The 12,543-nt window shown below is 38.2% G+C and overlaps 2 pseudogenes; one reads left to right on the top strand and one right to left on the bottom strand.

Moving 5' to 3' along the window:
* Window positions 1-732: 732 nt before the first annotated feature.
* On the top strand, window positions 733-2,080 carry LOC122661027 (annotated as a pseudogene).
* Window positions 2,081-3,087: 1,007 nt separating this feature from the next.
* Window positions 3,088-4,292, bottom strand: LOC122661198 (annotated as a pseudogene).
* Window positions 4,293-12,543: the final 8,251 nt, after the last annotated feature.

Here is a 12,543-nt window from a genome sequence, read left to right as displayed (position 1 = left end):
TTTCAAGGTTGTGCTCCATATAAAGGGTAACTTATCCATTTCCCTTGGACCTTCCACTCTGATAATCCCAAAATTTGGTTGGTTTCTTTATTATATTAAGATAATTATTCAAGGGGGATCTTGGATTTCAATATGTAAATCCCTAATTCCACAAGTTCTGTTTCATTTTTTGCAGCGTGAAGTGGGTTGAGCTGGAGATGGGACAGGCACCAGTGACAATAACAAGCCTTGGATTAGTGAAAATCTAATATTTACTGGTTGGGATGTTTCTTATGTTATTTTGGTTGCTTACACTGCTCTATATACAATGGTCTTGTTATTCTGATTGGAACCAGTTCCAAAAAACCATTGAATTGGCCCCTTAGATCTGAAATCCAGCGATCTGATCCCAAAAATCAAATCAACTGATTCGGTACAACCGGAATTAGGAAAAAATCCGATTCTGATTTTAGAAACCATGGCAGCTATGGATATTCTGCCTAGTTTTGAAGGAACTAAACCTTGTCTGGTATTAACTTGAGTTGGCCAATCTGGCCGATCCGAACCAGATTCGGAGGTCACCCGTGGATTATGATGGCAGAATCCTAGAGCCCATGAAGGACCACCACCTTGGCTCCACCGTCTCTCTGTGCCACCGAAACTAGAGGTGGGAATCAATTTGTTTCTTTCATAAAGCTCTACAAAGCACAAGATCCCCATTACATAATTTTTCACTCATCAACCTTAAGAAATTAGATCTCACCTCCCATGGCTTCTACCGTGGCTCCTCCGACCTTGTCGCTCCTACTCGGAGGCATAAAAGGAGGCAGAGTTCGGAGGAAGCCCAGATAAGAAGTGGCAGAAGAAGAAGAAGAAGCTTTCGTGTTTTAGCATCAGAAACCTCCTCTGGCCAGCGGAGAAGGGCTCCACCGGGAGTCGACACCAGAATTCACCGGGACAATCCGGACGAGGGTTGGATTGGAGGGACTACTAATTCATCACAGAGAACAATTGAGGAAGAACAACAAAACCTCTTAGGCAAAAACTACTCTGATTTGCTTGAAGACTCCTCTGATTCTCATTACCAGTGAGTCTCTCTGTTCTTGTGTTTTAGCTTCAAACTCTATCCTAAAGCTGTTACCTGATGCCATGCTAGATTATTCCTTCTTAATCCATTGACCCTATAATCTGGACCTCTAAATTAGTATATTGTTGTGATGGGTCTTAAGTTCAAATCATAATTTGATATCTTTTGACAGAAATTCCATCCTTCTGTGGGTCATAGACTCAAAGTACAGTTTTCCATTCTAAAAGACTAGATGAATGGATCTTATAGTGTGTGGTTGAGCTTGAACTCTTCCTGTTCAATCAGCTGTTGTGCCAATTTGCACCACAGAATGCAAGAGTCATTGGTTCAGATCATAGCCACATACATCCAACCGTTGATGGCTTGAGACCACTTTATACTGGTTCATTCAATTTCACTTTCACAAAATTTTATAAAGAAGTGCATGAGGGATCCTATATTTCCATAAGCTTACAACCTTACCTAGATTGGAGAATGAATGTTCAGGTTCCTTGGAGTATCTGTTGAGGCTGACTTGGAAGAGATCAAAGCAGCTTATCGGAGGCTTTCAAAAGAGTACCATCAAGACACAACATCACTGCCATTAAAAGCAGCATCCGACAAGTTCATGAAACTAAGAGAGGTGTATGATACACTGAGTAATGAAGAGAGCCGAAAGTTCTATGACTGGACATTATCTCAGGAAGCTGCAAGTCGACAAGCAGAGAAGATGAAGATGAAGTTGGAGGATCCTCGTGAGCAAGAACTCCGGAATTGGGAATTGATACCCGATATGGTTGACCGCCTCGGTGGGAGGAATATGGAGCTGAGTGATCAAGCCTTAACAGCCCTCACCGTTGATGTCATTGCCGTAATCTTTTCAATATGTTGCATCATTGTTTATGTTCTCTTCTTTCTGGATAAATAGTAGGTGCATTATGTTAGGAAAATGAACACACAAGATCAAGGTTGAATGTATACTTCTAGACTTCCAGTGGTGGGTAAATGTATAGTTTTATGTGTGCACTTTGTTGAGATTTTTGAAGTTACAGAGGTATAATAGCTTTACATTGATTAACTTTGAGATCTTAATATACCCTTAAGACACTTCAACATGGTATTAGAACCAAGTTTGTTGTTATACTCTGTTAGATATATACGCATACCTCAAAGCTACATGTGAGTATGAGGGGGAGTGTTAAGATGTTGGGAGTTATGGAAGTATATAGACCCACATTAATTAAGTTTAAGGGTTTGTTGGGCCATCTTCACCTAATAACTTAAGCTTTTGAGTTAGTGGAAGAAGCAACACTGAAAAAGAGTATTCCAGACAGCAGAAAGTTGTAGAGACCCCAAATTTGGGACAAAATCTTGAACACCCCCCCCCCCCCCCACCTTTTCTCTCCTCCAACAAAAATAAAAACGTGTAAAATGATGAGAAAAATGGTAAGTGTCCTTAACTTCGAAGCATTTGATTTATAGATTTGAAACGATAAATAGTGGTCTTCTTTAATCTTTTTCTCAATATTACAGATTTTTTTTAATATGCTCATGTTCTCTTTCCTTTTCCCTTTCTTCCTTCTACTGCTTTTTCCCCCTTTCTAAAGAAGATCCCTACTAGCAGAAAGGATGCACAAGTGGAAAGAGTGCTTTTCGAGGCCTCTCCAGGTAGATGTATCTCTAAATGAAGATGAATCCATAGCTGATCATTAAGAATTAAATACTGATGCATCAAACAAGAACCTGTGTACAGAACAAGGATAATTACAAAGGCCTTCTTACATTCTACACTTGGAGCATGCTGAAATGCATGGGAGTAACTTGTGTAGAATTATAGGATTAAGTTATAAACAAATAGAATAGGCACAAATTCAGAACAAGAATTGATGGTGAATTAAGCATTTCAGATGGAATAGCTTGTGACTATTTCACCTATTCATAGAAGGTCAACGCCATGCACTTGGCCAATTGCCAGTTTTTTTGGCAATAGATGGATCTTCATGAATCCTCTCTGTTTCTTGGAATCTTTTTTTTTTTTTTTTTTGAACATCAGATGCAGAAGCTCTGCTGCCACTTCTTTCATATTGGGTCTGTCTTTCCCAATCAATCCTAAGCATCTTTCTGCAATCATGGCAACCATATGGACTTCATCAACATTTATTTTTTACACTAATCTAGGATCTAAAATCTGGATCAAGTTATTCCCTTTCATTGACCCGACAAAATGATTAGCTAGACCTTCAACTTCTTCCGTTCTAGTGGTGAAGATTGCTTTCTCACTTGTCATGAGCTCTGCAAGAACTACTCCAAAGCTATAGACATTGCTCTTCTCATAGACATCGCTCTTCTCAGTGAGTTGACCTGATTGGTAATACTCTGGATCCAAGTAACCACAGGTTCCTTGAACCAGTGTAGTTAAGTGAGTTTGGGCAAATGGGAGTAGCCTTGAAACCCCAAAATCAGACACTTTGGCAGTGAAATTCCCTTCCAATGGTATGTTGCTTGATTTTATATCTCTATGAATGATTGGCCTGTTAGGAAAAGAATGCATAAAGGCAAGTGCTCCTGCAACTTCAGCAGCAATCTTCAAGCGGTGTTCCCAAGTCAAGAATGAAACAGGAGCAATATCATGGAGATGTTGGAGAGAGTTCCACTGGGGACAAATTCATAAACCAATAGAGGAACCTGTGTTTCTAGGCAACAGCCCAGTAGCTCCACCATGTTTGTAAGATTGATTTGAGATAAAATGGAAATTCATCCATGAATTCATCGATTTTATTTTCATCAAAATTGGTGGCCTTTTTAATAGCTACCACTGTACCAGTGTACCATCTGATAGCATTCCCTTGTAAACAGTGCTTGAGCCTCCCCTGCCAATGATACGACCGTCATTGAATCTGTCAGTTGCTCTTTCCATCTCTTCCATGGCAAAGATTTTGATATCAACAGCATGAGCAATTTGTTTCTTCAGTAGCAAATGTCCATTTAGCTTAAAGAATGTTTCTCTGCGTTTTATGTTCTTGTTTCTCATTAGTGTTTGATACAACCAGACAGACAGGACAATAAGGCTTAAGATAAAAGGTCCTCATGATTCATACAACTTAGTTGTCAGAAAAACTATTGGGGCAAAGAGATAGATAACAGTTAATATTCTTTATTTTCATTTCCGTTCTCTGCTTCTGATTATTAGTACTGAGTTTTAATGCGTAATTAACCTAGAAGTACAACAGAAATTCCGGTCGGGCTATTGTCTGAAAGAGGAAAATTTGATGAAAAGCAACTTTCCAGGTTAAGCTGAAAGTTCTTGGTAATATTGTAGCAAAACAGCAGCAGCAGCATTGTTATTCTTATTCATGAGAATACGAAGGAATATGAAATCAAAATAAAAACCATGATTCCAATAATTGATTTCATATTTTCATTGAAGTAGACAAAAGAAACAACATTTAAATAAATAAATGACCCTCTACTTGTGCTCTGGGCTTACGACAAGTGAAGCCATGAATTCTTCACAATAAGAAGTACTAAACCAGATAGATAGCTTGTTTATCACTTATAAATAAGCTGGTGGAACTACTTCTGCCCTTCTCTCTACACCACCTTAGAGACTCTTAACTAAAATTATTTGTCATTAAATAGGTTGAACAGGGGATTCTCATGGAGCCATCTCCTGCTTAAGGTTGGAAGCAGGGCGTACTCCGAACTCCAGTCTAGTTGGATGCTGGGAGAACATTGAAGGAATCCTCAGAGAGGGTATGGAAGGTGGCTGTTGCAGGTGTTAGCAAACCATTCTGTGCTGGACAACAGGTACTGAACAAGATAAAGCCGATCTGAATTTTTCAATAATTTGTTTTTCATTTTGATCAACTAACGACGCTCTGAAACTTGGCATTTGAGCAGGAACTATAGAGTCTATATGTCCACAAAATTTTAACTCCGTCTGAGTTTTCCCGATCAAAGCTTGCCTAAATAACCGATCCATACGAGACCGTGTAAGAATTTTGCTGTCCAATGATCCTACCAAGCACAGACAACTTAGAGATTGGATTTACCAAAATCTCATTGGGATATAGAAGAAGAAACCAGGGAAGCCGCCCATGAAGGGGTTTCGGATGTAAGTGCTGACGTGGTCTACATTGCCACTGTTGAGGTTTTGGTGTCTTTCTCTGTATTGCAAATCTGAGAGAGGTGCGAGGAATCACTGTAACCCTATGCTCCATTGATAGTGAAACAGATCTCATCTCACCGTGGACGTAGGCAACCTTGTCGAAATCTTTGTGCATATTGTATGATTGTGTTTGCGATTTCCATTCTTCTCTGCATCATGTTAGGTTTTACAGCCACATCGTTAAGAAAACCTCTCGTTGCCACCTTGATGGGTGGTGGTTACAGTGGAAGTATAAAGAAAAACAGGAAACCAGAAGATGCCTGATTGTGTTGATCCCTCACAGGCATGCTTGGCCCTCAAGGAGGTAAGTCCATCTTCCCAGTTTAAATTCCACTTTACTTTTACTGGAAATTAAAAGCCTACATCGGATCCTTCTAGGAAATTATTCCTTGATTTTATTGATGAAATAGATGGGTCCTCAGATCCTATCAGTTAACAGAGGAGAAAATTTCTTGCAGATATAACGTTAGTGTTCCAGAACCAAAGGGAAGACGAAATTTGTTTTGCAATTAACGAAACTATACGATGAGAGATCTGGGGACCTCTTCTTATAGTACTTTGGGGGGCAAAATTTCCATTGCTTTCCGCACTTTAAAATGAACATCTTTCACTTAACACCTTCCTTCATAAATCATAATGGATTAGATATTGAAATTTGAAAGAACAATTCGTATTATGTAAATAAGAATTCCATTGTCTAAATTGGTGTCTGTATACAAAAACGAACTACAAAGAATGGTATCATCCGTTCTAAAACAAATCAAATCAAAGAACCCAGCCCAAGAAAGCAGAAATTTAGATAACAGTCTCAAAACAGTGCAATCCATCTAACTCGGGAGCGAACCTCGGCAGCCACTGTTGCTTCTGTGACCTTCCAATGGGCAGTTCTGGCTTTGATGAATTCTTCTTCTTCATCTCCTCCTCCGCTGTTCTCAAAACAGTATTTTGAGCTGATACTACTACCTTGGCCTCATCTTTAAGTTGAGGCAATACTGAAGAACCCACTGAGACACCAAAGAATTCAGCGCAGACAGCATCGAATGAACTGAAAATCGACATCATGATTGAAAGTGGAAACAAAAGAAGAAGAAAAAAACTGGTGGAAACTCGAGAGAGATCGAGCGAAGAAGATCTTCGAATTAACTTTCTCAAAGAAGCTATTAAAAGAAAAAGAATTCTGGGTTTTGGTTTTGAGATTGAATCGAGTAGTTTATGGGTTTTATAGAGGATGAGAAATGAGATGGAGGAATTCGTGTCCTCTATGAACAATGGAATATCCTTTCGTCGAAAGAGTATTTTCATATCCTTTCGTCGAAAGAGTGAGTCAATTCATGTTCAGCCTGCGGAAGGTGAGACTTTGACCATGACTGAAAAGTCTCATTGACGAATCCAACTCTCTCTCTCTCTCTCTCTCTCTCTCTCTCTCTCTCTCTCTCTCTGCCTTTGCCAAGGCAGCACAACCAAACCATTGGGATTTTGGGAAGGTTTATGTGCTGTTTCCTATCCGATTACAACCACTAAACTTGTAAAAAATATTTAATCTAGCACCGCCTCAAATGTTTATCTGTTAATCTGTTAAGTGCAAACTCTCTCTCCCTGATTTTGATTCTTTATTCAAACTTCAATTTTTTTTTTTAATTTTTTAATATCCCTTCTTCTTCCCTTGCAACCCGCACCTGGCATCGCCCACTGCCAGCCCAGCTCTACGTCCCACCCTCCTAGTCTTGCCCTTACTGCAACCCTACGTCCCCACAGCCTATCACCCTCGCTCCTTCTTCTTCCCTGCACATCTGGCCGCCACCCTGTAGCCCTGCACATGATGCTCGCTCTGCCTCCATCGCCTAGTCATCATTTCTCAGTACACGTGTCACTTCACAAAGGGTCGCAGGCCGAGGAACTTGGTGAGTTGGTAGTCTAGTGGGACCTTAATCCTCTATTGCCGAGCTACCCGACAAGACCCTACTGCTAAGACATAGCAAGGTGATAAATTACCACCTTACCCTTGCCCGAGCACCTTGCTCGAGTAGGGCTAAGGCAGTCATTAACCGCCTTGCCGTGTCTTGGCAGTAGGGTCTATTGTTATGTACTTAATTGGGTTCCATCTAGTATATGAGCATTACCTTTATTCTTGCCTATAGTGTATGAGCGTTAGATTGGACCAACTTAGTATGGGATAGGTTAAAGAGTTTGACTTAACATGTTTCATCAGCTATGGAGCTTTTGGTGTGTTAGTCAAGTACCTAATATTTGTTATCAAAACTGAACACGTCATGGGTTTGAATCACGAAAATGGATACCTAGAAGAGGGTTACCTGAAGTAGAGTGAAAGCCATCAAGAAAGGACTACATGCTGTCAGACAAAAAACCCTGAAGTCCCCTTGGAAAGGGTTACCTAGCCTAGAGTGAGAGCCATCGAGGACAACAACTGAGGAAGCGTGGTGATCTGTTACATGCCTAATGGGGTTCAAATCTAGTGTATGAGGGCTAGATTAGGTCAGCCTAGTATCAGATAGGTTTAAGGGCTTGATTTATTGTAAACATGATTCATACAAAAACCTAAACCACTCATATACCTAAGTAAAAAAATACCAAACCAAGACAAAGAAACCACTTATGATGGAGATGATAGTGTAGAGGGATCGATCGCAAGTGCAGGGGTGTCCATAGTTGTAGATGCTTTTTTGAGTGTCCTTGATGAATTGATCTTGGTCCAGAAAAGAATGAAGTACGAGATCCCGGATGAGAATGGCTTTAGGGCGCCTAGTAGGCAGGAGAGGGCATGCTTTACTTGGACACCCAAGGTGGATCTCTATGAGGTCACCTTCTACAATGGTCTTTGTTTCCATGTCTTCCAATTCGTCGAGTGGGTGGTCGACCATTGGCACTTGGCACCTAAGAGCCAGACACCACACCAATCTTGGTTACAACAAAGTGTAACTTGTGGTATAAAATTAAAGGGAAAGAGAACTCTACCTGATCGCATGTGGTGCGCTGCCCTGCACCCAAACACAAGGGTGTGAAGAATGATTGTCACACACTCGCACCCCCATGGAAAGGCCAAAAATCCCAAGAATGCAACGGTGATTTTTTAGTGAGGATAATTCTATCATTTCATGTGTATTTGAAAAATATGTAAAATAATCACAGCTTTGATAATAACATAAAGATAAATCCTTTTCAAATTATTTTTTAAAAAATCTCATTTTAATTGATATTAACATTCTAATAAATTAGATTCAAATTATTTTGAAAACACCTTTTTTAAGTGTCAAGTGAAAAGGGAAAATTTTCTTGCAAAGTCTAGCTAAAGAGTTCTCAAAATCAAAGGAAATTGGAAATTTTGGTATTGCAGTCAACGAGAGTCTATGATGAAAGATCTGGGAAACTCTGCTTTTAGTGATTTTGGGGCAAATTTTCCATTGCCTTCTGCATAGCTTTCACTTATTAACACCTCCCTTCATAAATCATAATGGATTGGAAATTGAAATTTGAAAGAGCAATTCATATGATGTAAATAAGAATGGGATCAATTTATTCTATTCTGTCTATATTGGTGTCTTTATACAATAACTGTAATTAGCCGAACTACAAAGAATTGTATCATCTGTTCCTAAAATAAATCAAATCAAATCGAAGAATCCAACCCAAGAAATCAGAAATTTAGTGAGAGATAACAGTCTCAAAACAGTGCAATCCATCCAATTCGGGAGCGAATCTCGGCTGCCACTGTTGCTGCTGTGACTTTACAACGGGCGCTACCGGCTTTGATAGATCCTTCTTCTTCTTCATCATCTCCTCTGTTGTTCTCAAAATCGTATTTTGAGCTGATTCTACTACCTTACCATCCTCTTTATATTGAAGTAGTACTGAAGAACCCACTTGGACACCAAAGAATTCAGCACAAACGGCATCGAATGAACTAAAAATCGACATCATGATTGAAGATCTTTGAATTAACTTTCTCAAAAGGGCAAAAGAAGCTGAAAGAAATAAAGAAAGAGAATTCTGGGTTTTGGTTTGGAGATTGATTTGAGAGCAGTTTATAATGGATTTTATAGAGATTGAGAATTGAGATGAGGGTAGTTCTTAAAGCCTTTGTGTCCTTCAGGTCAGCGGAAGAGCCGAAAAAATTGAGTCAATTCGTTTTCACTCTGCGGAAGGTTTTACTTTGACAGAGAATTTGACCTCTCTCTCTCTCTCTCTCTCTTATTGGGATTTCGGGAACGTTCATGAGCTGTTTCCTTTCCTATCCGATTCCTATCCGTAAATGTTTTTTTTTTTTTTTTTGTTTATTTAATCGAGTGCCGCTTCTAATGCTTATCTGTTAAGTGTAAACTTGTGGATGGCACCAACATCGATCACCGTCTGCCAGCGTATAAGGCACGTTTGGTATGTGATCCTTAATAGTCAGTAGTGGGATGAGAACCTTCCAAACTGGAGAGACCACTAAGTCTCTTTTTTTGCCCTTTTTTTGGTAAAGGAGAGACCACTAATTCTTATACTTCATGTATGGTTAGATGATGACATGTATTGCTATAGAGGAATATTTTTTGTGAAAATAAGAGGACATATGTCATGATGTATACAAATAGGCAAGGGTGTTAAAATTAAATTAAAACATAATCGAGTCATTTATACCAAAATCATGAAACCGTTTAATAAATGGTTTGGTTTTGATTTTAAAATTGGGATCATTTAAATCAAAATAAATATTAGTAATAAGTAATGACAGTAATTAACCGTTTGTGTTTTAGACAATAGGTTGCTGCTTAATTTGAAAACAATTAAAATCAAACATGGATTGGTAGAGTATATATGTGGGATTTATAATAAAATAATTGGGTTGGATTCATTTAAATATTTTAGTATAATAGTATTCAATGTTTCTATGAATATTTTGTCTTCTCTATGAATTAGAATCAAATCTTTTTTTTATTTATTTATTGGTAAATGAATCATATCTTATTCAATCTAGTTTGTTGAGCACATCTCACAAGCAATTACCCCAAAAAAAAACAAGAGTACATCGATCAAGCATTAAATTCAATGTAAAACAGAAGCGGTAAACCGTTTAGGAACCAAGTATCTAAGATCGTGATCGAAACTACTTAGAGCCGATAAATTGAAACCGTTTATTAAATGATTTTTGTTGCAATAACTGAATCGGTTTTGGTTTCACCTAAAAATCCTTGCATCGATCGAATCAAACCGGTTACATCAAAACCAAACCAATTAACACCCTTATACGTACATAGATATATGATTTGGGTTCAAAATGTTCACCCTATTTCGTTTCCTCATCAATGAATCCTTCTTGTTGTCACCAAAATGATGAGAAGAGAAGTCATAACCATGGTTTTAGTGCACAATATTGGATCGGGTATCAGCCACCTACAAAACCAATACAATTTTGATATAGTATTGGCATGGATCCTCATATCAAACTAATTTCTGTTGATTTTCCTTTTAAAAACATGAAATTTTGACTGTTTTACCCATTATCCATACCATGTCATTGATACAGTATCAACAGGATATCGAGATCAACAACTAACAAAACCATTACGTATGGTCAATATGAACGATATGATCTCAGTACGTCAAACCATGGTCATAACATCCATTTTTCCTTCTTTTTTTTTTTTTTTTTTTTTTAATAATGAAAGGAAAATATCATTAATTAAACAAAAAAAAATTTATCGGAAATATTATTTTCATCAATTCTCAAAATCCTATTGCATTTAGTCAATTGGGCCCTCCCATTAAGTTTGTCCGCCACCCATCTCTAAACCAAGAAATTAAAATATCGCAGTTAAGACCAAACTTACTCTTCCTTCCATCTTCTTTGGCGTCTTATAATCCTTGATATAGACACCCCAACTTTCAATCAATTCTACTCCTTTACTTTCGCCTGTCTCTACTGCCGTGTACGCCTCACACACAAGCAAGGGGGAATGAACCGCCTTACCCTTGCCCGGGCGCTTTGCCTGAGCGAGGGTAAAATGATATTTTTCACCGTACTTGTGTATGGAGACGCACGATAGTACCAGACAAGCAGAAGTAGAGGAGTCGGATCCACTTCCGACTCCTATGAGCTCCCTCTAGTACCATAATTCATAAAAGCTACAGGGAAGTTGGAGTTACAGAACAATTAGATGACCAACCAGAATTCCCTGTTGGTGGATTCATCTCATCATCATATAATAATTAGTCAATACCTAACATGAAGTCCTTGATATTTAATTAAAGTCATACAAGACTCCTCAAACAATGGGAAAGGGTTATCAATTATAGAGATCAATTAAAGTCATTTATCTAAAGATGAATAACTCGGATCAAAGAAGAAGGATTATGCTTGGAAGTAGAAAACGCCGACCTATTTTGAGTCAATCAAAAAAAATAAGATGTGGTAATAATTTATAATTATAAACAAAATCATCTTACACTTAGGCAGTGTTTGGTATGCATTCTTGGAATATATTCTAGATCAATTTTGTATTCTCAGATGATAAAAGTAACTATTTTTATTATCCGAGAATGTAAAACCGATCTAAAATACATACCAAACACAACATTAGCTTTTGAAAGAGAAGAGTGAGCGAGTGATTTAACTAATTGAATCATAGAAGGGGTTTACAGGCATTTCGTTCGCTTAAAGGTCCTGCAACCCAAGGTTGCTTGGTAAAATAATATGAAAGAAACATGCCAATCAATCTCTACCTCTTATTTTACTGAAAAAAATTACAAAGATCATCCACCTAAGCATGACGAGATAACTTACTTCTAGGTAAGACACCTCTCACAAAAGACACAAATACCTTCCAAGGAAACGACACAAACTTTGGGTGAAATCTTGAGAGACCTATCATTTCCACACACAAAAAGATCAGGATTATAAGAGTTACAAACATACTGTTTGATCAACAAATTAGCTCCCACTTTTGTTAATAACTTTCCATTTCTAGTAAATGACTTCCAAAATTAGCCCTCCTAATGGTAATTTCTAGGTATGTCTCTACCCAAGGAACCGTCATTTAAGTTTCAGCAGCAACTAAGGGTGTCAATTTTGGATCAAAATTGGGAACCGAATTGAAACTGGCCTGTTAGGAACAGCAACAGACCAATATGGATCTATCGATAAGTTATTGGTCCAGTTGTAGACCTACCAATTAGGAATCGGTGGAACCGGACAAATTCACATCTTATTCGTATATATTATATAATTCTTAAGACTCAAGATCATGAGAGCCAAACCCTTATTTTTTTAGTCTTTCAATTTTGGCTGGTACCACTTGTCTCATATACTATTTTACCAAAGATTTGATTATTA

Source organism: Telopea speciosissima, chromosome 5 (genome assembly GCF_018873765.1).
Source record: "Telopea speciosissima isolate NSW1024214 ecotype Mountain lineage chromosome 5, Tspe_v1, whole genome shotgun sequence".
Taxonomy (NCBI): domain Eukaryota; kingdom Viridiplantae; phylum Streptophyta; class Magnoliopsida; order Proteales; family Proteaceae; genus Telopea; species Telopea speciosissima.
Note: the sequence above shows the minus strand (reverse complement) of the source record. Positions and strands in the feature narration are given on the sequence as shown.